This window comes from Schistocerca americana, chromosome 3 (genome assembly GCF_021461395.2).
Source record: "Schistocerca americana isolate TAMUIC-IGC-003095 chromosome 3, iqSchAmer2.1, whole genome shotgun sequence".
Taxonomy (NCBI): domain Eukaryota; kingdom Metazoa; phylum Arthropoda; class Insecta; order Orthoptera; family Acrididae; genus Schistocerca; species Schistocerca americana.
In genome coordinates, this window is record NC_060121.1 from 509,716,821 (window position 1) to 509,743,673 (window position 26,853).

Sequence of the window (26,853 nt, forward strand, 5' to 3'; positions counted from 1 at the left end):
AGCTTGCCTCGGGAGAGGACGCAACTACATTATGATTCCCTTCCCAAAGAATCACTCCAGGCCAGAGGGGATGCAACGTCATACTGATAAGTGAGATTATGCTACCAACTTGTAAATCTGACTCCATCTGGGATCACTGAAATAACACTGAAGAAGTTTTCTTTCGTTTCACCTAGCGTGATGGCGCAGTGGTTAGCACACTGTACTCGCATTCGGGGGGACGTCACAATAGTGCAGTACTTGCTGCAGTTGAGCGTCCAAGTTTTGAGTATGACTTACGAGTATAACACTTCCAAGATTTAATACTGTCCAGCAGTTTCGCCAAACCTTAGTGCTCTGACATCTATCTCGTCAAACCCTTTCGTTCCTAGCAAATCTATGCTCCACAAGCCCCCACACAATGTGTGGCAAAGAGTACCTCCGGTAGCATTACCATCTCTCTCTCCGACTCAAGACATAGGATACTCCGTATCAGTGCTGTAAAGATGTACAGTTCTTAATAACGTTGTTTTCTACATCAACAGATCTCTATTCCTAAGATACAGTAGTGACTGAGTCGCTTTTTTGTTACCTTATGCGGTAGAGTTTCATGAGAATAAGAGTCAATTCAGCGAAGACATGTTTGCGAAAGAAATAGCTTCCAGGTAGATTTTGGTGTGAAATCATTTTGTAAGCAGCAGTCTCTTTCAGCCTGATTAGCATCATCATAAGGCAGGATACGCCTTTTCTTACTTACAGCATTATCTGTCACTAATCCCGTTTGTAATGTACAAGATGTTTAACATGTGGTTTGCCTCCAGCGAATTTCTTGATGCAGGAAAAGTACACAGTCTCTCTAAGAAAAATTTGAGAAGAAAATATGTCCACTGTTGCTGTCGTTTGTCCTAGTAGAAAGACTCAGAGTTCGTATGAACGTAGTAGGTGGTGGCTACAGGGTCCTCGTGTTTATTCCCTGAGCTCATGTTTGGTACTTGAGCCACTTGCTGTTTCAATTGGCAAATGGTCCTGCGCCCAGTGTGGGAGTGCGAAGGACGGAATACAGTTCGTTGCCACTCATCTTGCTACAGGACGTTGTTATACATTTGCTTCCTCGCCTTGTGAACGAAGGCTCATTGCAAGGAACCAGCTTTAAAGTGGATGTCTTCCGTCTCATACAACAGTGCCCAAAATTTTTGGTAGTCGAGAAAGAAGAGCACATTCTCAGTGGTCTCATAACACCACTCCTCGTGCTATGGATCATAAGACTGGAGACTAGTGGTTGTAATCGTTCACGATCAAATGTCTGAAGATGGAAGATTATTAATTCGAAATCAATAGCCGTTAATAAATGTCATTGTGACAAAGGCGAATTTTACATACTGTAATTTACTTTACATGAGATGCGTGTGGTTATTCAGTCTCTATATCCATTGCCACAATACATCTGTAAAAAAAATGAAGACATCAGGAAGATGCTACATCCTTGACATAATCATAAATTAATTTTCTTCTTTAAATTGTCATTTTTAGCAATTTTTACTTCTGAATCTTCATAGAAGTTTTGCATTAACCTCTCCTTCTCCCTTCACAAGGACAACAAAGTGAACTGAGAATAGGAAGCAGACAGGAAGAGTCCGTCTTTAAATAAATTATAATGACTACGATAACGCATATTGATGAAAAATGATGTGTGGAACATTAGTAGCTTTTTTCCCCTTGCCTAGAATGTACTGGTTTTTGCAAGGGATGTGCGTTAGTAGCGCAGCGTCTCTTACCAGCGTGTGTGGAACGCTTAAAGAGATTTGATTTCTCACAGTCCTGCGCCACAGCCTCCATAAATTGTCATGTTATGGTACTACGTTAGTTGCATACACGAAAGATGAAAAACTACGCTTAGGCGTTTAAAGTATTTTTCTGTGTAAATAAGTAATTATTGATACTCAAGAATTCTTCTATGGCAGCAGTTCTCAATCTTTAGTCGAGACGGAACCATTTGAAACACTAAATATTTTACGGAGCCCTAAAACAAGCAAAATCTGATTTTACGTTCATTCTTTAATTATAATCATTTAATGAAACTATTACAAAAATAGGTGCATTATACACTATTGACTGTTGTAACAATAATATGCAAAACAACATACATTAACACAATACACAAAAAACACTCTATTGATTCCACTGTAAATTGATAAAATTGTTTCCGTTTAATGGGAAGCATGAAACTTGAAGACGCATGTCAGGTTCAGCATCCACTCAATTGCGGTGCTTTCTCTTTGTAGCTGCATATGTTGAGAATCCCATTTCACACAGTATGTCGTTGGGAACAGAAGGAAAACAGTCAGAGCCTGTGTGGAAAGTTGTGGATATTCGTTACTACACCAACGTCCGCCACCGGTGGCTGAGTGGTCAGCGCGACAGAATGTCACTCCTAAGGGCCCGGTTCGATTTCCGGCTGGATCGGAGATTTTCTCCGCTCAGGGTTTGAGTGTTGTGTTGTCCTAATCATCATCATCTCATCCCCATCGACGCGCAAGTCGCCGAAGTGACGTCAAATCGAAAGAATTGCACCCAGCGAACTGTCTACCCGACGGGAGGCCCTAGTCACACGACCAACACAACACCAAAATCCATGAAGTGATATTATGCTTGAATCTGATGGCATCTCTAAAAAGGATCTATAGGTTTCGTTTCAAGTATTTTCTGGCTTCAGCGAATTCGGTACCAATGATTCTAAACCCGTGAACTCATTTTCAGTTTTTTTCTTCAGGAAAATACGTTCCAAAAGATGCGTGCGTATCATCGAAACATTGGACCAATTCTTCAAATATTTCCTGTGATAATCCTGCTCTCCCATCAATGGACACATTCAGTGTTAAAAACCTTTTTAGTCCTCTCTTACCAATACAAAAAATACAAAAATCTATTTCTAAGGCGGTTATTTTGTTATTAGTGCTGAAAACCGTCGTATGTTTTCCTTGAAAAGACCGATTCAATTCATCGATTTTTACAAATATATCTGCTGAAGAAGATAATTTGAACAACCAAGTAACACTGCTCAAACGGTCTTTTAATTTAAACGAAATGTCGGTCATTAAAGCTTGTAATTCAGCTCTTAGTTGGAACAATCTAGTTAAGGTCTTAACCCCCAGATAACCATCTAACCGCGGTATGGAGCAATAATATTTTATGTCTGTTCATATAATCTTCACACAATATTGAAAACAATCGGCACTAATGATTTGACGTAAGTGATCATTTTTATTGCTTCATGAAGAACCACTTTTAGATCTGGTGACATCTTCTTTATCGCGAGTTCTTGTCTGTGCAGGATAAAATGGCTGAAACGCCAGTTTGGTGCTTTACTTTTTAATAATGTACCGCTTCTGCTGTTTTGTTAGTCATTGTCCTTGCTCCTTTCGTACAAATATCGATGCAATTGTTGCAATCGAGGTAGTTTATTTTAAAAAATTGTTAATCGTGTAAAAATTATTTTTCCGGTATCGTTAGTTGGAAACGAGGCACACATGAGCAAGTCTTCTTCGAGTGAATGTTTATATGGATATCGTACATTTGCGAGCAAGATGGCCAGTCCAGCAACATCAGTCGAAACATCCATTTGCAAGATGAGTTTTTTTTTTTTGTGTTGAAGGCAGCGAACTAGTTCTTGTTTGATATAGCCTGCAAGATCGTTAAATCGACGCGAGAGAGTATCGTTCAAAAGTGGCACTGTAGAGAGATGCTTTGCAGATTTTTCATCGAGCATACATTGTGTTAGGTATGCCACACATGGTTTTATTAACTTCAGAGCGATAGTCTGCCCTTCTCCCATTTGTGCAGTGCGATAGCTGATCAAATACAATGCCTCAGTGGCTTTTTCATTCACAAAAAAAAAAAAAAAATGGCTCTGAGCACTATGGGACTCAACATCTTAGAACTTAGAACTACTTAAACCTAACTAACCTAAGGACATCACACACACCCATGCCCGAGGCAGGATTCGAACCTGCGACCGTAGCAGCCCCTTTTCGTTCACAGTTTGGGTCTCATACTTAATAGTTTTTTGACTTCTTAATAATTTCCATGACATAAAAAATTATTCATTCTTATCTCTGCAATCGGAGTGTACAGTTTCTAAATGTTGGAGCATCTTAGAAGGTACCATGGAACTATTCGGAAGTAGCTTGCTGCATAACATGCAAGAAGGTTGGTTTCAATAGCGAGAAATCCGAGACTGATATAAGATTCGTCATACATTTTTTCGCCTTTAGTGAGTTGTTAGATATCTTACTGCTTGAAAGCATGAAGCTTGAAGTCATTGCGTCATCTTGAATCTCATAGACTTGATGAAAAAACACTTTGTGACTGATGCTACGTCTTCCGGAGGAACCACCTTCGGACTTTCGATGTAAGCTTTTGTTCCAACGCCTTTAAGGCAGAACTAGATTCATCTTTTAAAATTAACAGTTTACTTTTTCAATACGACAAACATCAAATAATATCGCCACAAAATATTGAATTTTGCTTCTGTAGTCAATAACAAAAGCGAATCGTATATACTACAGTCCGAGAGCAGTGTGCGAATTCGACGAGCCGAAATGCACTTTACGCTGCAAACGCAAACTGGAGTAGGAACTTATCGGCACCTGTTTATAGCTACGAGCAGTGAAGCATAGATAGTAAAGTGGCCAAGTCCTTCGAGGTGGATCAAGTTGTTTAAGGATGAGAGAGAGATGGAGAGAGCATAGTGGAACGTTCGCGGCACGTGTAGATGAGACAGTATGCAACAAGAGACAGGGAGAAAGCGTCAGCACGGCAGCTGCAGGTGTGTGAAGTGACGAGTATCGAGTCGCCGCATATTTATTCGTTTTTTTTTTTTTTTTTTTTTTTTTTTTTGGGTCATCAGTCTACTGCCTGGTTTGATGCGGCCCGCCACGAATTCCTTTCCTGTGCTAACCTCTTCATCTCAGAGTAGCACTTGCAACCTACGTCCTCAATTATTTGCTTGACGTATTCCAATCTCTGTCTTCCTCTACAGTTTTTGCCCTCTACAGCTCCCTCTAGTACCATGGAAGTCATTCCCTCATGTCTTAGCAGATGTCCTATCATCCTGTCCCTTCTCCTTATCAGTGTTTTCCACATATTCCCTTCCTCTCCGATTCTGCGTAGAACCTCCTCATTCCTTACCTAATCAGTCCACCTAATTTTCAACATTCGTCTATAGCACCTCATCTCAAATGCTTCGATTCTCCTCTGTTCCGGTTTTCCCACAGTCCATGTTTCACTACCATACAATGCTGTATTCCAGACGTACATCCTCAGAAATTTCTTCCTCAAATTAAGGCCGGTATTTGATATTAGTAGACTTCTCTTGGACAGAAATGCCTTTTTTGCCACAGCGAGTCTGCTTTTGATGTCCTCCTTGCTCCGTCCGTCATTGGTTATTTTACTGTCTAGGTAGCAGAATTTCTTAACTTCATTGACTTCGTGACCATTAATCCTGATGTTAAGTTTCTCGCTGTTCTCATTTCTACTACTTCTCATTATCTTCGTCTTTCTCCGATTTTCTCTCAAACCATACTGTTCATACCATTAGACTGTTCATTCCGTTCAGCAGATCATTTAATTCTTCTTCACTTTCACTCAGGAAGCAATGTCATCAGCGAATCGTATCATTGATATCCTTTCACCTTGTATTTTAATTCCACTCCTGAACCTTTCTTTTATTTCCATCATTGCTTCCTCGATGTACAGATTGAAGAGTAGAGGCGAAAGGCTACAGCCTTGTCTTACACTCTTCTTAATACGAGCGCTTCGTTCTTGATCGTCCACTCTTATTATTCCCTCTTGGTTGTTGTACATATTGTATATGACCCGTCTCTCCCCATAGCTTACCCCTACTTTTTTCAGAATCTCGAACAGCTTGCACCATTTTATATTGTCGAATGCTTTTTCCAGGTCGACAAATCCTATGAAAGTGTCTTGATTTTTCTTTAGCCTTGCTTCCATTATTAGCCGTAACGTCAGAATTGCCTCTCTCGTCCCTTTACTTTTCCTAAAGCCAAACTGATCGTCACCTAGCGCATTCTCAATTTTCTTTTTCATTCTTCTGTATATTATTCTTGTAAGTAGCTTCGATGCATGAGCTGTTAAGCTGATTGTGCGATAATTCTCGCACTTGTCAGCTCTTGCCGTCTTCGGAATTGTGTGGATGATGCTTTTCCGAAAGTCAGATGGTATATCGCCACACTCATATATTCTACACACCAACGTGAATAGTCGTTTTGTTGCCACTTCCCCCAATGATTTTAGAAATTCTGATGGAATGTTATCTATCCCTTCTGCCTTATTTGACCGTAAGTCCTCCAAAGCTCTTTTAAATTCCGATTCTAATACTGGATCCCCTATCTCTTCTAAATCGACTCCTGTTTTTTCTTCTATCACATCAGACAAATCTTCACCCTCATAGAGGCTTTCAGTGTATTCTTTCCACCTATCTGCTCTCTCCTCTGCATTTAACAGTGGAATTCCCGTTGCACTCTTAATGTTACCACCGTTGCTTTTAATGTCACCAAAGGTTGTTTTGACTTTCCTGTATGCTGAGTCTGTCCTTTCGACAATCACATCTTTTTCGATGTCTTCACATTTTTCCTGCAGCCATTTCGTCTTAGCTTCCCTGGATTTCCTATTTATTTCATTCCTCAGCGACTTGTATTTCTGTATTCCTGATTTTCCCGGAACATGTTTGTACTTCCTCCTTTCATCAATCAACTGGAGTATTTCTTCTGTTACCCATGGTTTCTTCGCAGCTACCTTCTTTGTACCTATGTTTTCCTTCCCAACTTCTGTGATGGCCCTTTTTAGAGAGGTCCATTCCTCTTCAACTGTACTGCCTACTGCGCTATTCCTTATTGCTGTATCTATAGCGTTAGAGAACTTCAAACTTATCTCATCATTCCTTAGTACTTCCGTATCCCACTTCTTTGCGTATTGATTCTTCCTGACTAATGTCTTGAACTTCAGCCTACTCTTCATCACTACTATATTGTGATCTGAGTCTATATCTGCTCCTGGGTACGCCTTACAATCCAGTATCTGATTTCGGAATCTCTGTCTGACCATGATGTAATCTAATTGAAATCTTCCCGCATCTCCCGGCCTTTTCCAAGTATACCTCCTCCTCTTGTGATTCTTGAACAGGGTATTCGCTATTACTAGCTGAAACTTGTTACAGAACTCAATTAGTCTTTCTCCTCTTTCATTCCTTGTCCCAAGCCCATATTCTCCTGTAACCTTTTCTTCTACTCCTTCCCCTACAACTGCATTCCAGTTGCCCATGACTATTAGATTTTCGTCCCCCTTTACATACTGCATTACCCTTTCAATATCCTCATACACTATCTCTATCTGTTCATCCTCAGCTTGCGACGTCGGCACGTATACCCGAACTATCGTTGTCGGTGTTGGTCTGCTGTCGATTCTGATTAGAACAACCCGGTCTCTGAACTGTTCACAGTAACACACCCTCTGCCCTACCTTCCTATTCATAACGAATCCTACACCTGTTATACCATTTTCTGTTGCTGTTGATATTACCCGATACTCATCTGACCAGAAATCCTTGTCTTCCTTCCACTTCACTTCACTGACCCCAACTATATCTAGATTGAGCCTTTGCATTTCCCTTTTCAGATTTTCTAGTTTCCCTACCACGTTCAAGCTTCTGACATTCCACGCCCCGACTCGTAGAACGTTATCCTTTCGTTGATTATTCAATCTTTTTCTCATGGTAACCTCCCCCTTGGCAGTCCCCTCCCGGAGATCCGAATGGGGGACTAATCCGGAATCTTTTGCCAATGGAGAGATCATCATGACACTTCTTCAGTTACAGGCCACATGTCCTGTGGATACACGTTACGTGTCTTTAATGCAGTGGATTCCATTGCTTCTGCATCCTCATGTCGTTGATCGTTGCTGATTCTTCCGCCTTTAGGGGCAATTTCCCACCCCTAGGACAAGAGAGTGACATGAACCTCTATCCGCTCCTCCGCCCTCTTTGACAAGGCCGTTGGCAGAATGAGGCTGACTTCTTATGCTGGAAGTCTTCGGCCGCCAATGCTGATTATTTATCAAAATTTAGGCAGTGGCGGGGATCGAACCCGGGACCGAAGACGTTTTGATTATGAATCAAAGACGCTACCCCTAGACCACGGGTCTAAATTCTTTTATTCAATGTTTTTGATCGTAACATTGTTGTAGATTTGTTGTACTGCTTGTTACCTCATTTTCGGCTATTACGCACTGACAGAAATAAACTTTTATAAAATCGACATTGATATTGTTTCACTCAACCTGTGAGACAAGATATGATGTGCTTTGTTCTTTAGATGGTTATTATTTTGACGGAGCCCTCGCAGTGGTTCTGCGGAGCTCCAGGGGTCTGCGGAGCACACTTTGAGTATCAATGCTCTAAAGTATAGAAAGTGCTGTTAAGGTGAAACATATTTAATCAACTTTTGAAAACACTTCCACTATCTGTTAGACGATTTATTTTCATGGGTAGTTTATCAAAGAATTTAATAACTGTATATATCACCCCTTTCAGTGTCGAAGTTTAAGTCATTACAGGGTAATGCAGATCATTTTCCCTTCGAGTATTGTACTTGAGAATATCTCCGTTACCCTCACACTCATATAGAATATTGATAACAAATTTTATAAACCAATAAATGTGCTGTGAGGCTGTTGTTAACATTCCCAGCTGCTTAAAGAGATGCCTGCAAGATGTATGTGTGTGAACCCTACTTATGATTGTTTTGTGCAATGCGTGCTTTTTGTCACTAAGTGAGGAATTTCCCTAGAATATTATTCCCATAATCCATGAGTGAACGGCCGGCCGAAGTGGCCGAGCGGTTCTAGGCACTTCACTCTGGAACCGCGCGACCGCTACGGTCGCAGGTTCGAATCCTGCATCGGGCATGGATGTGTGTGATGTCACTAGGTTAGTTAGGTTTAAGTAGTTCTAATTTCTAGGGGACTGATGACCTCAGATGTTAAGTCCCATAGTGCTCAGGGCCATTTGAACCATGAGTGAAGGAAAATATACTCTTATGGGCGAAAGTAACAGAAACTGAACGTTTTAAGAGGTCCACTATATGATTTTCCAGTTTAAGATGTCATCAACAAGCACACCTAAAAACTGAAAGATTTCTACCTAGTTTATTATTTCATGTTGGTATTCTATAAGGAAGTGGTATTTTTTGACAATACAAAACTGGATGAGGTGTTTTTTCCTTTGTGCAAAAACAGTCAGTAACTTCCACAAAATATCATTTACTGTTTTCTCTATTGATGCTTCTTTGCTCAGTTTCAAAAGGATGCTTGGATCGTCTGCAAACATGACTAATTCTGCCTCCTGATTTAAATAAAATGGCAGATCATTAACATAGAAAAGAAGTGGGCCAGTGATCAAATCCTGTCGTGTTCCTATCGTAATTTCTTCCCGTGCTGAGGGTGTGGCGTTCCTCTTTGTATTAGTCTAAAAGCCTAGGGCAAGTGTTTGCATTTTATATTTTAAATAATAACTAAATCATTGTTATAAGTGCACTTGACAATGGCACAGCTGCCGAGACCGACCAGTAGTGCAGCCTGATATAAAAATATTTATTTTAACTGAAAAGCCTTTGGAAAAATGATGTTGTCTTTTTTGGAACTAAGAAGTACGTCCATGATATAACAAAATTTGCCTGGCTCACAGAAGGCTCAGGCGATAGAAAAAGATTGACAGCAGCTGCGCGATTGGAAGTCAATCCCGCCAAGGGTAAAATAATTGGCATTCGAACGTATAGTGCGTTATCAGGACCCTGCACTCTTCTTTTTTCCGGAGGCTATTTCTAGTACACAGACCTCGCACAGAACAGGCGGCATCGTGATGCAAGTATTAGAAGTGCGTTTTGCTCGCCCGTGTTGCTACGGCATTCCTCAGAATGTACGCCGAGCGTTCTTTATGAGGTATGAGACAATTGTTACTGGAGCGTATCGAGTAACAAGGCGGCGAAAAGAATAGAGAGAATGGGTTCTCTGGTATAAGCGTCTTCTCTACGTCTTTCTTTACCACCCTAAAGATGCCTCGCGGACCGACTCGCCTTAAGCTCTCGCAGAAACGCTTCAGCCGGCCTTTCTTCTACACGTTTTCCCTCCGCTCGTTGTCAACAGCGCTGGCAGCTTACAGAACTTGAGTTTACGCATTTAAAGCAGCCACCAGTCTGTTTCGCTGTTTCACCAGATTTGCATGTAATACACTACCCAGTCACATGAATGTGATCGTCGCATATGTTGGACGTCAACGAGCAATAACCACTCACAGACGTCAGGTGACAGCGCTAGAGGGGGTAGGTATACAAAGCGTGTAGGGGGCAGGGGGACACGCAGGTAACTGTGCAGTCGTTGTCCTAATGCGGAAACGGAGGGGTTTATTTGACGTTCAAAACGTCATGAGCACTCGCTTTCGGGCCTAAGGCTGAAGCATTTCCGAAATAGGGAAGTACGAGGTGCGACAATAAAATAATGAGACTGATTTTCTTTGCAACATGTGGCAACCCTGCAGGCTTGGGTAGGCACAATATCTTTGACCATGGTCTACAAGTTGCATCCAGTCCAAGCGGCACATCGATGCAACTGCTCAGTTGTGAGCTGTGCTGTAATAAGTTAACACGTGTTTGTGTCTTACGTCACGGAAATGTAACCGCTTAACATTGCGCAACGGTATGCCATTTCTTTTTGCGTTAAATTGGGTGAAAACGCGATGGAAACTCGCGGTAAGCTTCAGAAGGCTTTTGAAGAGGAGGTTATGTCAAGAGCTGAAGTTTTTCGTTGGCATAAAATGTTTAGTGAAGGCAGAACGAATGTTGAATATGAAGACTGCAGTGGGCGACCATCAACCTTGTGTGCTTCTTTGATTCCAAGGGAATTGTTCCTGGACAAACAGTTAACCAATATTACTACAAAGAAATTTTAGGAAGACTTCGTAAGACAGTTCTTCATGTTCATGGCAACATTGCTGATAATTGGATTCTGCATTACGATAATGTGCCATCCCATACTACTCTGTCAGTACAGCAATTTGTAACCTCAGAACAAATTTCAGTACTACCACAGCCACCTTATTTACCAGACATCGCTCTGTGCGACTTTTTTCTATTTCTAAGAGTCAAAACGGCGGTCGAGGGACACCATTTTCAAACAACACAAGATGTCCATAAAGCTGTGACGAGGGTCTTGGAGGATATTACAGAAGATGAGTTCCAGAAATGTTACCATCAATGGCGGAAGCGCTGGAAAAGGTGTGTGCAATCAGAGGGGAACTACTTTGAAAGAGACAACACTAAACTTGACTAAAACGGTAAGCAACATTTCTTTTCACACCAGTCTCATTACTTTATTGTCGCACCTCGTATTTAAGCTGTTTGCGTGGCGCCGTGATTAAAGTAAACCGCGCAAGGCAAAATGGTGCTATCCAAAACCGGCGCCAGGGCAACTATGATGCACCACGCGCCATAGATGACAGGGGTGAACGACAGCTGCGAAGATGTGTTCGGGTGAATATACAGGGAACTGTTGAGCAAATGATCGACCGATTGAACCAAGAGGCTGCCAACGAGTTTCCTCAACGACCGTTCGGCGAACGTTGCTGCGTATGGGACTCTGCAGCAGTTATCTGGTTCAAATGGCTCTGAGCACTATGGACTTAACATCCATGGTCATAAGTCCCCTAGAACTTAGAACTACTTAAACCTAACTAACCTAAGGACATCACACAACACCCAGTGATCACGAGGCAGAGAAAATCCCGGACCCCCCCCCCCCCCCCGGCAATCGAACCCGGGAACCCGGGCGTGGGAAGCGAGAATGCTGCAGTCATCTGGCTCATCCACCCATGCTGAATGCTACTTATCAGCGACGAAGGATAGAATTTGCATGTCACTACCGCAACTGAACGTCCACTGGATGGCGTTTGGTGGTCTTCTCATATGAATCACGTTTTATGCTCTATCAGAGAGATGACCGTCGGCGTATACGGCGTGACGGCGTGAAACGACCGAAAGAAAACACCCGGCAACAGTCGTCGGAGCGTTATGGTCTGAGGAATATTTTCGAGGCATTCCCTGAGTGATCTCATCATTTGCGGAGCCCCAATGGATCAGCACAAGTACGCATCTACCCCTGCGAACAATGTTCACCCCTACCGTACATGTAGTTTGTTTATCTTCGGCACGATGGCATCTGGGAGGAGGAAATGCAACGTGTCACACAGCACGCAGTGTACGTGCGTGGTTCGAAGAGCACCAGGAGGAGTTTACGCACTCCCCTGGCCAGCAAACTCCCCGGGTTTAAACCCATTCGAGAATCTGTGGGACCACATCGATAGGGTTGTACGCGCCATGAATCCTCAATCGAGAAACGTAGCGCGGCCTGCCCACGGCACTGGATTCCGTATGGCTCCACACCCCTGTCGTTACCTGGCACAATCTCATTGACTCTCTTCCTGCACGTCACGCAACGGTCAGCGCTGTGGAAGGCGGTTAGGCAGGCTTTTCATAGATGACTGAGACACTGTATTACAGTGGAACCACGTATATCCGGAAAATCAGAAAAAAGTTAGAATGACACATGGGTTTGGTCCCATTAACATAGATGTTTCCAGAATGAGATTTTCACTCTGCAGCGGAATGTGCGCTGATATGAAACTCGCTGGAAGATTAAAACTGTGTGCCGGACCGAGACTCGAACTCGGGACCTGTGCCTTTCGCGGGCAAGTGCTCTACCATCAAAGGTTCCGAGTTCGAGTCTCTGTCCGTCATACAGTTTTAATCTGCCAGGAAGTTTCATATCAGCGCACACTCCACTGTAGAGTGAAAATCTCATTCTGGAAACATCCCCTAGGCTGTGGCCAAGCCATGTCACCGCAATATCGTTTCTTTCAGAAGTGCTAGTCCTGCAAGGTTCGCAGGAGAGCTTCTGTTAAGTTTAGAAGGTAGGAGACAAGGTACTGGCAGAATTGAAGCTGTGAGGGGTGGTTGTGAGTCGTGCTTGGATAGCTCAGATGGAAGTTTCAACACAGATGTTGTATTTATTTTCACATAAACACACATGTTCTACGCTATTTTAGCATTAATTTTGAGTATATATTAAGAAAAACACAGTGCGTTGTTCACAATGAAATAATCAGTAAGTTTATTTTGGGCCACATTCGCACGTCGTACATGTGCAGCACCGGCACGCAAGGGCTTGACTTGCTTTATTTCGGCCAACCATGTTTCACCCTGGAGTTCTAAATAAACCCTTGCAAGCGGTCTACTATTCTAGGTGAGTGGAATACCAACGTAAGTAATATCTCTAAATTCTCATTTAGTGAAACTGTGCCTATTTATAAACAAATTCATGACCCAAGAAACAATTTCGTAGCGCAGTCTGACTTTGAAAAAGAAGATAAGAAATTAATTCAGTATCTCACACTTACAAAAAATCACGCAACTAATAAAAAGGAGGTAATATTGTATAAAAATTGCAACAGTGTAATAATGACCAACTTATACATAACTACTGCGCAATGGGGATCTTCGCCCCCATTTGCAATCACTGCACTTAGATATGGAAATGACTAATTGCTGATAATACTTCTGTAAGTTATCTGAACGATGACGTGGTTCGAAAAAACTAAACCTACAAGAACTATTACCGAATACTGAACAAATCAGTGCAATGTCCAAAATGGTTCAAATGGCTCTGAGCACTATGGGACTTAACTCTTCAGGTCATCAGTCCCCTAGAACTTAGAACTACTTAAACCTAACTAACCTAAGGACATCACACACATCCGTGCCCGAGGCAGGATTCGAACCTGCGACCGTAGCGGTCGCGCGGTTCCAGACTGTAGCGCCTAGAACCGCTCGGCCACTCCGGCCGGCCAGTGCAAAGTGTTGAGCAAGTTATTTCATGCGACATGAATACATAACGTAGGAAACTTGCCACAGCAATTCAGCATTAGACAATACAACTGACCTTCACACCTGAAACTTTGGCTGTAGAGAACGGGGTATTTATCACTGTTAAAGTCAGGAAGTATGTGGAATCCGAATTACTCCATCATCTACACTGTTTGCAATCATCAATACAAAAAAGAAGATGCTCTGCGACATATGTGCACAAGATGGGGCCAGACAAAATCTGCATCAGAAATACACGTGCACATTCAATAAATGACTTAGGAAAATAGGACTGAGCACCAGCAAATACAATTAAATGTCCTACACTGACTTCAAATGAAGGAAGCAAAGGATAGGAACCACGGGGCTTCCAATATATATGTAGAACGTTAGATAAGAATTTCAGTAATCACACAGATTCAAGCTTATGTACTCGACTTCCAGTAAAATATAGAATGTTCTAAATTGTCGGGGAAAATGACGATATCGAATGCTTTAGACTGAATGACCAGCACACGATCCTGTGTAACCAGTTTCAAGCTCGCGAGAATACAACGCCTCTGCTTTTTTGTAACGCCTTGCACCTAACAGCTCGTCTTCGCAATTAATCGCATGTTTCTCACGCGAAATTAATGAAAAATAAACCATGCGATACAGGAATGAATTGACTGAAATACTTTGCCTATAAACAATCACTTCGATAAAATTTAACGTTTTCACCATATCTTCCGACTACTGCTGCCGCCACCGACTTGTGGGTATTCGTCATGCTAATCAGGTCCCAAACATTCCCATACAATGATCGGCAAACATTTGTACGTACGCGCTATTTGTCTGAATAAATATTATTATCAACCGTGATTGGTTGCAGTTTTCTTGTTTGCAAGAATCAGCTTGTATCTTGTACACAGACGCGGTCTCAAACAAAACAACTGAGAGACAGTCATTGTTCCAAGTTCTATTAATACTGAGGTGCTGTTTTTATTTGTGATAATAGAAGCACATAAACACAACATTATGTTTTTAACTGGTAAGACTGAAGACAACAAAAACAAGTTCTCACATGTTTTAAATTTTGGAACTCCAGAGGGAAGCACAGCTTGACACAAAGACCACATGGCATCTACTAACACAAATCTGGAAGACGTTGTCCATGGTTTGGCCACTGGATCAAATCTAGCGACATGCAGCAGAGTACCGAGAACACAGTAGCACTGAAAACGTGTTTTATGAAGAAAAAGGGCACTTGGAACTCTGCAACCCGTATTACGGTGTGTGAAGGAGGGCACTTCTGGTACCACCATCTTTACCCTCCTTCCCTGTTCTGTTTGTGAATGGTGTAAGAGAAGAATGACTGTAGGTAAACCTCCGTATTTCTCTGATTTTATCGTTATAATTATCTCGTGATACGCATATAAGAGGAAGTAATAAGTTGCTCGACATTTTCTGGAAATTATACTCTTGGACCTTCAACAGTAAATCTCTCTGAGATGCACAAAGCCTCTCTTGTAGCATATCTTACTGGTGTTTGTCGAGCATCCCTGTACGCTCTCGTTCTTACCAGACGAAGTCGTGACGAAAGGTGCCTCTAATCATTGGATCATCTCTATCTTGTCTATTAATCCAAGTTAGTATGGGCCAAACACTGATGAGGAATCGTAGGAATAGGCAGAAGAAATTTCTGTAAGCCACTGCTTTAATGGATGAATTACATTTTCTTAAGACACTCGCAATGGGTCGCAGACTGGCATCTGTGTTTCCTAAATTCCTAAATTGGAGCGACCATTTCAATTTAGATCGTTCGAAATGGTTCCTTCTACGTATTTTATAGTAATTCAAATCAGGCGATTTTCTTATGTGTGTCGGAGGAAAACAATTCAGACATCCTGTAGCTCAAAATTTGGACGATAAGGTCAGGGCGCCAATGAAACCACTCCTTCCCTTGGGGCGTTGATTCCCGCACATTTCGTGGTCGAAGACGACAATACGCAATGCGATGAGCACAGAAACATGTTCTTGATAACCTCTGAAACTGCTGACAACCACGGAAATTTCAAACTTTCTCTAAGGACATTGTGGGGCTGCATCCCCACTGAAGGAGATAGCGTCGCAGCCCTCCTGTAGCGTGATCACGCGGGAGTGAAGCAATAAGATGTGCGTGAATGAAACGGCAAAGGATCCCGCTAAGACCTTCGTTTTCGGCAATACCCTCAGTGTACACCCATGTAACTTCGTTGAGCAGGTCACATCTGTACCTATCAGGAACTTCGGCACCAATTAAGTGTGGCGGGTACTCTAACGCCTGAAGGTAGGCAAATCGCGACAAAGCAATGTCGAAGGGTTTGCCTAGCCCTCAGGCGTTAGACCAGCCGCCACGCTGCTTTGGAGTCGAAATTTGTGTAGACAGATTTCTAACGTGCTCAACAAAGGTGCGTAGGTGGCACCCATGGTACTGCCGAACTGGGTAGTCTTAGAGGGAGCCTTCTCCCTTTTACTCACGCACATGTTAATGTTTACTTCTGCGTTATCAAGCCACAGGAGGTAGGAAAACAGGAGGGTTGAAAAAGCATAAGTGCCCTTCACTCCTACAGGTGAAGTTCAGAGTTTCTCGAATGGCTTTGAGCGTCCCCTAGTAGTTCCAACCTTTGCAAGAGAGCAAAAATAGCGGTCGAGCTACACTCCAAAGGGGTGCGATAACGTTTAATGGGGATGCAGCCCCAAAGTGTCATCAGAGAAGTTTAAAACGTCCGAAAGTGTCAGCAGTGTCAACGTTTGTCAATAAAATCTTTCTGTTTGGATATCAACGCCTCAGGGAAAGGGGCGGGTTAATTGACCCCCAGAGGCCTTTTCGTGTCGATTCTGAGCGGCGGTGCCTGAAGTTAAAGTGTAGACTTTCACGGCCGGCAATATCATGTCCATTATAATTATCCGGGCTGTTATGCCGTGGTCGGTTGATGAATTCTGTGTCGATTCCCAACGTTTCGTCTCCGACTGCGGGAGACATGTTAATGTAGGAGTGAAGGGTACTTATGCTTTTTCAACCCTCCTGTTTTCCTCCCTCCTGTGGCATGATAACGCGGAAGTAAACATTAACATGTCTCCCGCAGTCGGAGACGAAACGTTGGGAATCGACACAGAATTCATCAACCGACCACGGCATAACAGCCCGGATAAATATAATGGACATGGTGCCTGAAGTGTTTTACTGGGACGCCCATAAGAAAACCGTGTGATTTCAACGCTTGGTGTCGCGGTTCTGACCTCCTTCGCAAAGATGTCGAAAGAAGAGGTGAAATGTGGGTAAGAGGAGCGATCTTGCAGTTTGAAGCGTTGCCGAACCCTAGGGTGACGTCGCAGAGCGCCAAAGCTTTAGCATCATTACACAGAAAGGTTGAAGGCACCTTTGCGCCAAATTTCAAATTTATACGTCGCAATGGGAGACAAGCTTTCGAAGAGTGATTCTTTAATCCGGTGTAACTGTTTCTCATTACTTTTCGTGCCCTTCGTACCTCACGGTGAACTATTTTCGAAAGAGACTCATAAATATCGTCAAATCATTACCATGTCTTTCCCAGAACACAAATATGTTTCGATTTTCAATCTAAGTGCTCAGCTACAACAATTTTTTCCGTATCTGGTGATATCCTTGTTTCCCGACGAATCTTTCCTCCCCGTCGATCTAGCCATATATGTTTCCCGATGCCAAAACGTAACTTCATATCAAGGGGAAAGGTATCGAGTATGCAACTTGTCTGCGAACGTATTCTGTTCCTTTTTTTCCGCATCTCAGATAGTTGTGTATTGTGTTTCTGGGACAGACGTAGAAAACAAGGCGTTTGTTCATTCAACGCTTCTGAGAATCCACCTCATAAACGGTGTCCACACTGGACGCTGTAGCTCGTGTGAGGATCCGATATGGGCGTCGCTCAAATATTCGCTGAAGCTCGCCTTATATGCGGTACACTATAAGAGAAAATGCACTGCGACTACGACCAGGACGTGACATTCATTTTTCATTAAGAGATTGGAGGATAACACGGCGACCGGTCGGCACCGTTGGGCCTTCGAGGCATGTTCGGACAGTGTCTGTTTCTTTACTTTACAGAATACAAATCGAAAGTGTGGATGAGGCGCAAGAGAATGAAAGGCAGCTTGTTTATTGTCTTACGCGTTTCCCTTCTTTTATTTGTGAAACATCTTCAGTGGCAATTTCCAGCGCTGTTAACTCATGCGTGTGGCCCTGGAGATGTATTTGTTAGTTTCCTTGCTCCAGCTGGCCGATTTCTGGCGTTCTTTCATCCAAATTTGTCACATCGCATACATCACTTGCACTTTCCATTTTTTGATCTCCAGGATCACACGCGTGAGTTAACAGCGCTGGAAATCACCACTGAAGATGCTTCACAAATAAAAGAAGCGAAACGCATATGGCAATAAACAAACTGCCTTCAATTAGTTGCAGAAACAGAACATGCCTCCACGAAGAATGAAATTTGTTTAGCTACGTTTCGAAGAACTCCAATTTCTTGCGTTTCCGAGTTCCTGCAGCATAAAATGCCCCTAATATTTCCGCTAAAACCTTATTAGTTAGACAAGGAAACAATCTGCAAGAAAAAAATCGATGCTGAAACGGACTCCCAGATTCTTTACTTTTAATAATCACGTCGCCAAATTACAATTTATTTGGTTTGTTTATTTAAGGTACCTCTATCAAAAAGTCTGCTGATGCTCTTGGAAATCTATGCGGTGTACAAAATAGATGTCACCGAGAGGCTGTGAGGAATCTACGATGCAAAAATAGTGAAACAGATATACAGTTTTCTGTAGTTACATATCAAAATGATAGGAGATAGATACAGCAGTAGAAATATTCATGGCGATGGTGGTAGTTTTAGCAGTTGTAATAAGTATACTATTAGGATCATTCATAAAGAAACGAGCTGGAGGCTGCAAAAGTAAAATCGCTGTAAGGATCGTGATGCCATTGCCTACGTAAGAACGCGTGTTCCCTGTAAGAGCGCTGAGACCTCGAACTCGCCGCTAGAGAGATACGGGCGCACACCACAGTGACTACAGACTGCACGTGTCGATCGTCCACTGCACTCAGAGAATCGGAGGCTTCAAAAGAAGAGCAAAAAAGTGTAGTCGTGTCCTTAAAGCGGAAAGGACTGCAGGGAACGGAAATTCACCGAAAAATGGCACAAGTATATAGAGAACACTGAATGTCCGTTGAAGCTCCGATTCTCAATCCGACCGCTGGGGCAATGGCTGCCACCGTAACTCGCCGGTCTTCAATAATGACGGCATCCACCAGCTGGTCAAAGGTATCGCTAATATTGCGAGGCGTTCCTGGTCGTGCGTCACCGGCCAACAACCGTCCTTCCTTGAATAGCTTGTGCCACACCTTGACCATTGCAACGGACATGCAGTGCTCTTCGTAAACTTGTGAGAGTCTTTGATGAATTTCCGTTCGGCGAACTCCTTCCGCTGTCAGGAAACGCACTATATCCCTTTGCTCTTCTTTTAAAGCATCCATTTCTCTGCTTTCAACGCGTCTCAGTGCAGTGGGCGGTCGAAGCGTGCAGTTGCACGCTCTTGTCACGTGGATGTGTGCCCGTATCCCTCTAGCGGCGAGTTCGGAGTCTCAGCGCTCTTACAAGAAACACGCGTTCTTCCGTTTGCAACGATCCATTTATAGATTTTCATTCTACAGCTTCCGGATAGTTTATTTTTGAATGACCCAAATAATAGTAATAATTTTTGCTATGTATTTTTAACCGAAAAGTAGTTATTATTTTGTTGAAAGTGAATGTAAAAATAAAATTATAGGCAGGAAATAGGCCTAGTGGAGAATATTAGATAATATGCTATAATACAAAGTAATTGTAGAATATTAGTTAACTCTTTGAAGGGCAGCAAAACTGTAACTAACCACATACGTAGACGGTTTCAATGGGCGGTGGTCACTGTGGCTAACCACATATTTTCTCCCTTTACCGCTCAGGGGCCAGTAGTCTCTATGCCAATCACCTAATTGTTGCCTAAAATGCCGCTATATGGCAGTGCAGGTCTTCTGCGCGAATTTTTGCCGCTTATTCAGAACAATAGTTGATACTTCTTCATTGTTAGCACTGTTCTTGGAAGCGGCGAGCAGTATTCTCTGTAGCTCTTCTTCATACGACTATTTTTGGTAAGTAATTGCTTATATTTATGTGTGAACACATATCAGTCTACGTGTAATGTAACTTTAAATTTAAATAGAATTTTCCATGTTTTACAGACAAATTTCGGTGTGCTTAGTGCTGCTAACCACCGCCCTTCTGCTCTACCCAGTATATTTTCTTCGTCTCCATCGAATATGTCTAGCCGAAAAGGAATAACTGAGGACGAATGTTACCGAATTTTATTTGAAGAAGTATCTTATAGTGACAGCAGTGTCGACAGTGATGGAAATGACTCCACATTCACGACAAGCTGTTTAAGTTCTAGTCTTGTGTGCAGTCGTGTGGTTCTAAATTTAACCAGTGGTCTTCATGGAAAGCATCATATTATTTTCATGGACAATTGTTTTACATCATATGATCTGGCTGGCTCTGAGCACTATGGGACTTAACATCTATGGTCATCAGTCCCCTAGAACTTAGAACTATTTAAACCTAACTAACCTAAGGACAGCACACAACACCCAGTCATCACGAGGCAGAGAAAATCCCTGACCCCGCCGGGAATCGAACCCGGGAACCCGGGCATCATATGATCTGTTCAAGGACCTAAAACCCAATGGTGTGTACACTTGTGGAACAATAAATCCCAGAAGGAAAATCATACCAAAACTCAAGGAGGAAATGGAACTGGAAAGAGGGGAATTCGATTACAAAATAAGCAATGATGGCATAGTAATCTACTGTACAAATGGAAAGATAACAGGGCAGTCACCTTGATTTCAACATGTTCTTCACCATCAGATGTGTCCACAGTAACTGGAAAAAAGATAGATGGAACAATAACCAATATCACTTGTCCAACTGTATTGAAAGACTACAATTCCAGCATGAACTATGTGGATAATTTTGATCGACTAAAGTCAGACTATGCAACTGACAGAAAAAGCAAGAAATGGTGGATGAGATTGTTTCTTCACTTTTTAGACTGCAGTGTGACAAACGCGTTCATTATGCACAAAGAAATCGAAATGGAGCAGCTCTCCAATAAAGACTTCCGTCGAGAGGTGTACAAAATCTTGTTGGCTCCAAAAATAGTTTCAGTGGTAGCTAATTTTGCTTCTGTATCCCAAAGTAGTACAGCAACCCAAATCAAATCACGCAAACCATACGTAGACGAAAGCAGTAAACAACAACCAATTCACTCATCATCTAGAAGATGCGCAGTTTGCAGTTCAAAGAAAAATCCTTTGCGAACAGTGTGGATGTGTTCAGTGTGCAAAGTACCTTTGTGTCTGAGAGCAGGCAAGAACTGTTTCAAGAGATACCAAGAAAATTTAAAAAACTAGTTATTTCAAAGTTCAACCACCAAATATCGAATTTGTATGCTGTAATGGGGTGGTGGGTACCTTTAGTGACCACACTTAATGTTAATATTTTGTTGCTGTTCAAGTGAATTTTTACTAACTCAATGTATAAAACATGTCAAGACAATAAAACAAATGTATTACAAGTAAAAGAAATTTGAAATTTGCAAATAATTTTGCTTGCCCCACTAGGGTAAATTTTAGTGGTGTTTACCTGCCCCTCAAAGAGTAAACGGGCTACAATATCGAGTAAAGAAATAAATAAATGTAAGAAATAGTTGTCTGTGCCTAACTTTATCTTTGTCCGATAGCATACCACAATTAAATGATTCCAGGCTCCACCGTGGAGACACCTTCATCTTACTATCTTTTATATTAAGAAAATCTGGTGATATCCATGAATACATAACGTGCAACACCACTAGCTCGCAACATTTCTGTGTGATCTCGTACGCGAAATGTTAATTCAATTTTTTATTCTATAAACCCTATACTTTATACTAACCTTTCCTTAAAATAAAGTTTGGGTGTTACATTTCTAAACAGTTATTGTCATGGTGCAAAAATATGGGAAAACTTTTAAAAAATGCACAACTGACAATTTGAACTGTTCGACTCACTCGAGAAAAAATATCGAAGCTATTTGACTGCAGTTATATTATGCACGTTCAAAAGTGACGTTACTTCTTTTTGTTTAATAATACTAACAGTGTATTAAAATACACAGCACTATCATCAGTTTCAACATTGGTCTTATCAAGCTCACCTAAGATCTTAAGTCTAAACAGCTGTAGCCCCTTACAAACATACAGCGGCCGTTGCAAAGAGCGAAACAAGCAGGCGCAACGGTTGCCAATAGACACGAATTCGGAAGGAGGGATGTTCAAAACCCTGTTCGTCCTTCAAAGCCTCTGTTTACCATGTTTTCCGAGGCGAATGCTGGTATGATTTCTTTGAATAGGCTACGGCTTCTCTCCCTGCCCTTCCGCAATCTGAGCTTGTACTCCGTCACTACAGGCTTTTTCGTTAACGAGAAATGAAACCCTGAGCTCTCTTCCTTCTTTTTTTGCGAAAGATAAGCAGTAATTAACCAAACTTCAATGCAGATCAAAACTATGAGCAGGACCAGGACTCATCAGCAACCTTGGCCATCCCCGGCAAGTGCTCTGGAAACTGAGATATCCAAGCACGGTTGAGAATTTGCCTTCACACATTTACTTCTGCTACTGTCTCTCTCCTACTTTCCAAACTCCACATAAATTCTCCTGCATATCTTGGGTGACTAGTATTCCTGGAAGAAACGATATCGCGCGGAGAAATTTTGGAGGACAACGATGCAATTCCACATCCGGCCATCCAGAATTATGTTTTCTGTGATTTCCCTAAATTGCTTCAAGCAAATGCCGTGATGGTAGCTTGACAGGGAACGGTCGATTTCCTTACTCATCCTCAAAAAGTTCGAGCTCGTATTACGTCTCTGACGACCTCGATGTCGACGTGACGTAAACCCCGATCGTCCTTGCCTCTCTTTTGTGGAGAAATGGCTTAGTCACAGTCTAGGGGAATTGTTGCAGAATGAATTTGGTACCGAGCCGTAGCAGGTACTGTCAGAACGGAATCTCTGAACGCGGGTATTCCGTGGTGTCTGCATAACTCGGCTGGTGGAAGCACTTGCGCGCGAAAGGGAAAATTCCTGGTCCAGTCTCCATCCAGCATACAGTTTCATCTGCTAGGAAGTTTCAGAATAAAGCAGATTCCGCTGTAGGGCAAGGATTCATTCTGGAGAAAATGCCCCTAGGCTGTGGCTAAGCCATTTTCCGCAATATCCCTTTCTCCCTGAACGCTAGTCCGGCAAGCTACCATGCAGGAGAACTTCTGTGGACGTTGCAAAGTAGGAGAGTGGAGTGTAGGAATCTGCGGAAACTTATCCAGGAGAAGAAGGTAAGACTCTAAAATTGGCATTTTGATCTGAGGAAGAACTGAATTTTGTTGGTGATATATACCGCTGAGAATTTATGGTTATCATCCATTTGTATTTATGTACGAAAATTCTGTAATGTATAAAAACTCTATACTCCAGATTCCAGGGAGAGTTCCAGTGCCTCACCTAGGTTCCCCTCCACTCCACCTCACCCCCAACCCAACCCTTGTGGACGCCTATACACTGGAGAAAAGTCAAACCGTGAGAGTGGAGCGTGAGTGGTACCTGCTTACGGACGAGCATTCCCCGCGAAAGATAAATGTTTCGGGTTAGAGTCCCGGTCTGGCAAACAGTTTCGATCTACTGGGAATTTTCAAAGCAGCACACACTTCGCTGCAGATTGAAAATCATCCCAAAACTAATTGATTATTCGACTTCTTTGAAACTGCATCATAGATCAGCATAGAAACAGAGCATATGCGTGCAGCTCGGCCGTTAGCGTATGTGTGATCATTCAGAGAAGTTAAGTGTATCTATTTCTTCAGAATAATATACAGAGGCCTAGGTTCTAATGTGAATACTTCCACATTAAAGCGAGCAACGTATTGGCTCTGTACTTCATGTAAAGCCGTATTTCGATTCCCCCACTTAGGAATTGTTGTTGAGAACACGAGTCGGAAGCGAAAACGGCAAACTTCTGCAAGGAACATCGTCGCTTAAAGAAATGTTTAACATCCAAACAAAGTGAAACAGTAAACTCAATCAAAAATACATTAGAAAAGTCAACGTGCAGCAAAAGTAAATTTACCTAAAGACAACAAAGGTTGTGCTCACATAAGTGCTTTTCACATCCAATGATACATATGAACCAGCCTCAACAACAAAAATAATTTGTCCGAAAAATTCTACTAATACAAAGTAGTTTCTTACATCGATTTCAAGAAAGTAATTTAAATTGCTGACGGTTTAACGAATATCACATAACGGAATTCTTCTCAGTCAAATGTCCGAAATGTTGTGTCGAAGATTTCTTTGTTGTCACACTCATGCGAGTTCTACACTCACCCTTGTTCTCTGGAACTTAGTGATGGCACGAACTCCTTACAGACTGTGTTGTCTTCCTCCTTAGTTGCGGACTAAGAGTGAAAAAAGTGATACCTGATATGAGTTCCTATTCCAATTTCTGTTAAGTCTGCAACTAGAAAATTCGAGATGTACTGTATATTTGTGCAACACAATATGTTCATTACTTTTGTGCAGCGCAGATTTTCGCTACAAAGCGACCTTAATCCAACACAAACTGATGCCCTCAGTATTCTTGTATTAATGAAAACAATATGGTCTGTTATCGTGAGGCGAATCTTCCGAGATTAGTCAACGTAATCTGGTATACAGTAAGTGAGATTATACAAAATTGACACACTGTCACGGAGATACAGCACAATTTCTCTGTAGCGGCAAATGGAGAAGCAGAGAATTTTAACACCGATGCTTGTCCTTTACTGGTTACAACATCCATATTGTATGTCGGACTATTGCCAAGGTGTTTGTTGAAATGTAAAAATCATTCCGCTCGCTGAACTAAGCCGTCACCAGATACTGTCCAAAGAAAAGGCCGACGTTCTGATAAAGTCCCGCTCGCACTATCGTTTCCCGGATGTTAGGCAATCTCTGATTATCTGAGCGACAGCAAGGCTAGAAGTAACGCTTCACATGCCTCGGATTGAGAAAGATGTCAGTAAAAATATGAACCGATTACATTTAGTAGACTATTTACATAACTGACAACCGTTTCTTGAGGTATTCTTTACTGTATTTGTTTCCCTGAGATATTTATACCAGAAGAATCGTAAATATCAGATACAAATATCTTAAGTAGAGTATTTTCTATACCTACAAGTCTGAATCGCCGAAACATTCTTCTACAGCAATGGCTAGCTTGTTAGAACATAAATAGCATCGGAAAATTACGAGCAACACTCTAATTTCAGGACTACTAGTACTGAATTCAGGACTATGTTGACTGAAAATAGTTAACGTTAACAATAAATGAACGATTAGCACTCACAGACAATATTATGAGGTATTGTTGCATGTTCCTTGTTCAGAAAGCGAAAGTGAAGTGTCTAGATACATCTACTATACGATATCATAACCACCATCGCACTATCAGGCCACATAACAAGTAATATTCAAGTCAGCAACATGAACATTTCATGGATACGAATGGGAGCGCCGCAGACATTGTTGTCTCCAAAAGACGCAGGTAGTGGAAATAAAATACACTAAACAAGTGAAACAGAATATGCAATTAAATTTCCGAAAAACAGGAAGTGTAGGAACTGACAAGCATGACACATGCTTTTCGTGCAAAAATGTGCGCCGGGTAGATAACATCACTATCGTTAAGATCTCTCCTAGAAAGACAATTAAGTATTACCTGATGATAGACTGTGGTGTAGCGTCAGTTATCCAATGGAAGGTCTGAAATCACTGCCTCGACAAGAAAAATACTGACTAGGAATAGCATTCACAAAACCGCTTACAACGTTACCGCGCCCGAGCAAAGCTACGACTGTCGCGCTAAGCGACGAACACGTGCGGCCGTCGGCCCAAGGCACCGCCCATCAGCAGGGATGCCAACCGCTGCGCCTCAAAGTAACTAACACAAAATATTGCGGCTTTATTGTTAACAGACATAGGACTGCTTCTTGTGATTTTGATTATTTTCGCAACTCTATTTTAAACGCAGCAGCGGGCATAGTTGACGAAAATTAAAGAACTAGCTTTCAGTGATTCTCTCAAAACAAAATATTAACTAAATGTACTTGAATGACGGAAGTTCATTCATATGACAGATTTTTGTTGCGTGCACTGTTCCATACTTTTGACCGCATATTGTTTAAAGATTTTACAAACGTAGTCTAATTTATTTGGCAAAATTGTATTGGTTCCCAGTTTTTATGTTTACCTGTAGAACATGACATACAGTAGCATAACAATAATTTTTATCCCTCTGCGTCAATGGTCAGGCACATATTTCCATAAAGGGTAACTAGTTAACGATGTTCTCTTTCTGAATAGAACTCGAAAGTTACCAGACTCAGATATCCTTCCATTCTTCCATGAAATGTAATTTTTCTGTGACTAATTGTGGCAACGTCTTCCGCAACGAACCTCTGTGTATATAACATTGGAAAAAATAACCTCTTGATTTCGAAAGCAAAATAAAATATGTATTACTATTTAAAAAGCTGCAATTTCTCACTCGTAAGTTTGATAAAGCGAAATTTGCAATAAATGCTGTAGAAGTGAAACTTATTACACATACTTTGTGGCTACGTGGCTAAGTACGAAGAACGCGGTTCCCGCGACAAATGGCTGCATAAATTAGCTCGGAGGCCAAGAAATGTGAGGGCTGTTAGGATTATACATAGTTA

General features: G+C 41.9%; 1 protein-coding gene across 2 annotated transcripts in view; it reads right to left on the reverse strand.

Annotated features, from left to right (window-relative positions):
* LOC124605210 (CYFIP-related Rac1 interactor B) overlaps positions 1-25,975 on the reverse strand; it is a 426,653-nt gene extending 400,678 nt beyond the window's left edge. For both annotated transcript variants that reach the window (XM_047136748.1, XM_047136749.1), the window contains exon 1: positions 25,854-25,975. The gene's annotated coding sequence lies outside the window, so the exon portion shown is untranslated. The remainder of the gene's footprint in view (positions 1-25,853) is intronic.
* Positions 25,976-26,853: the final 878 nt, after the last annotated feature.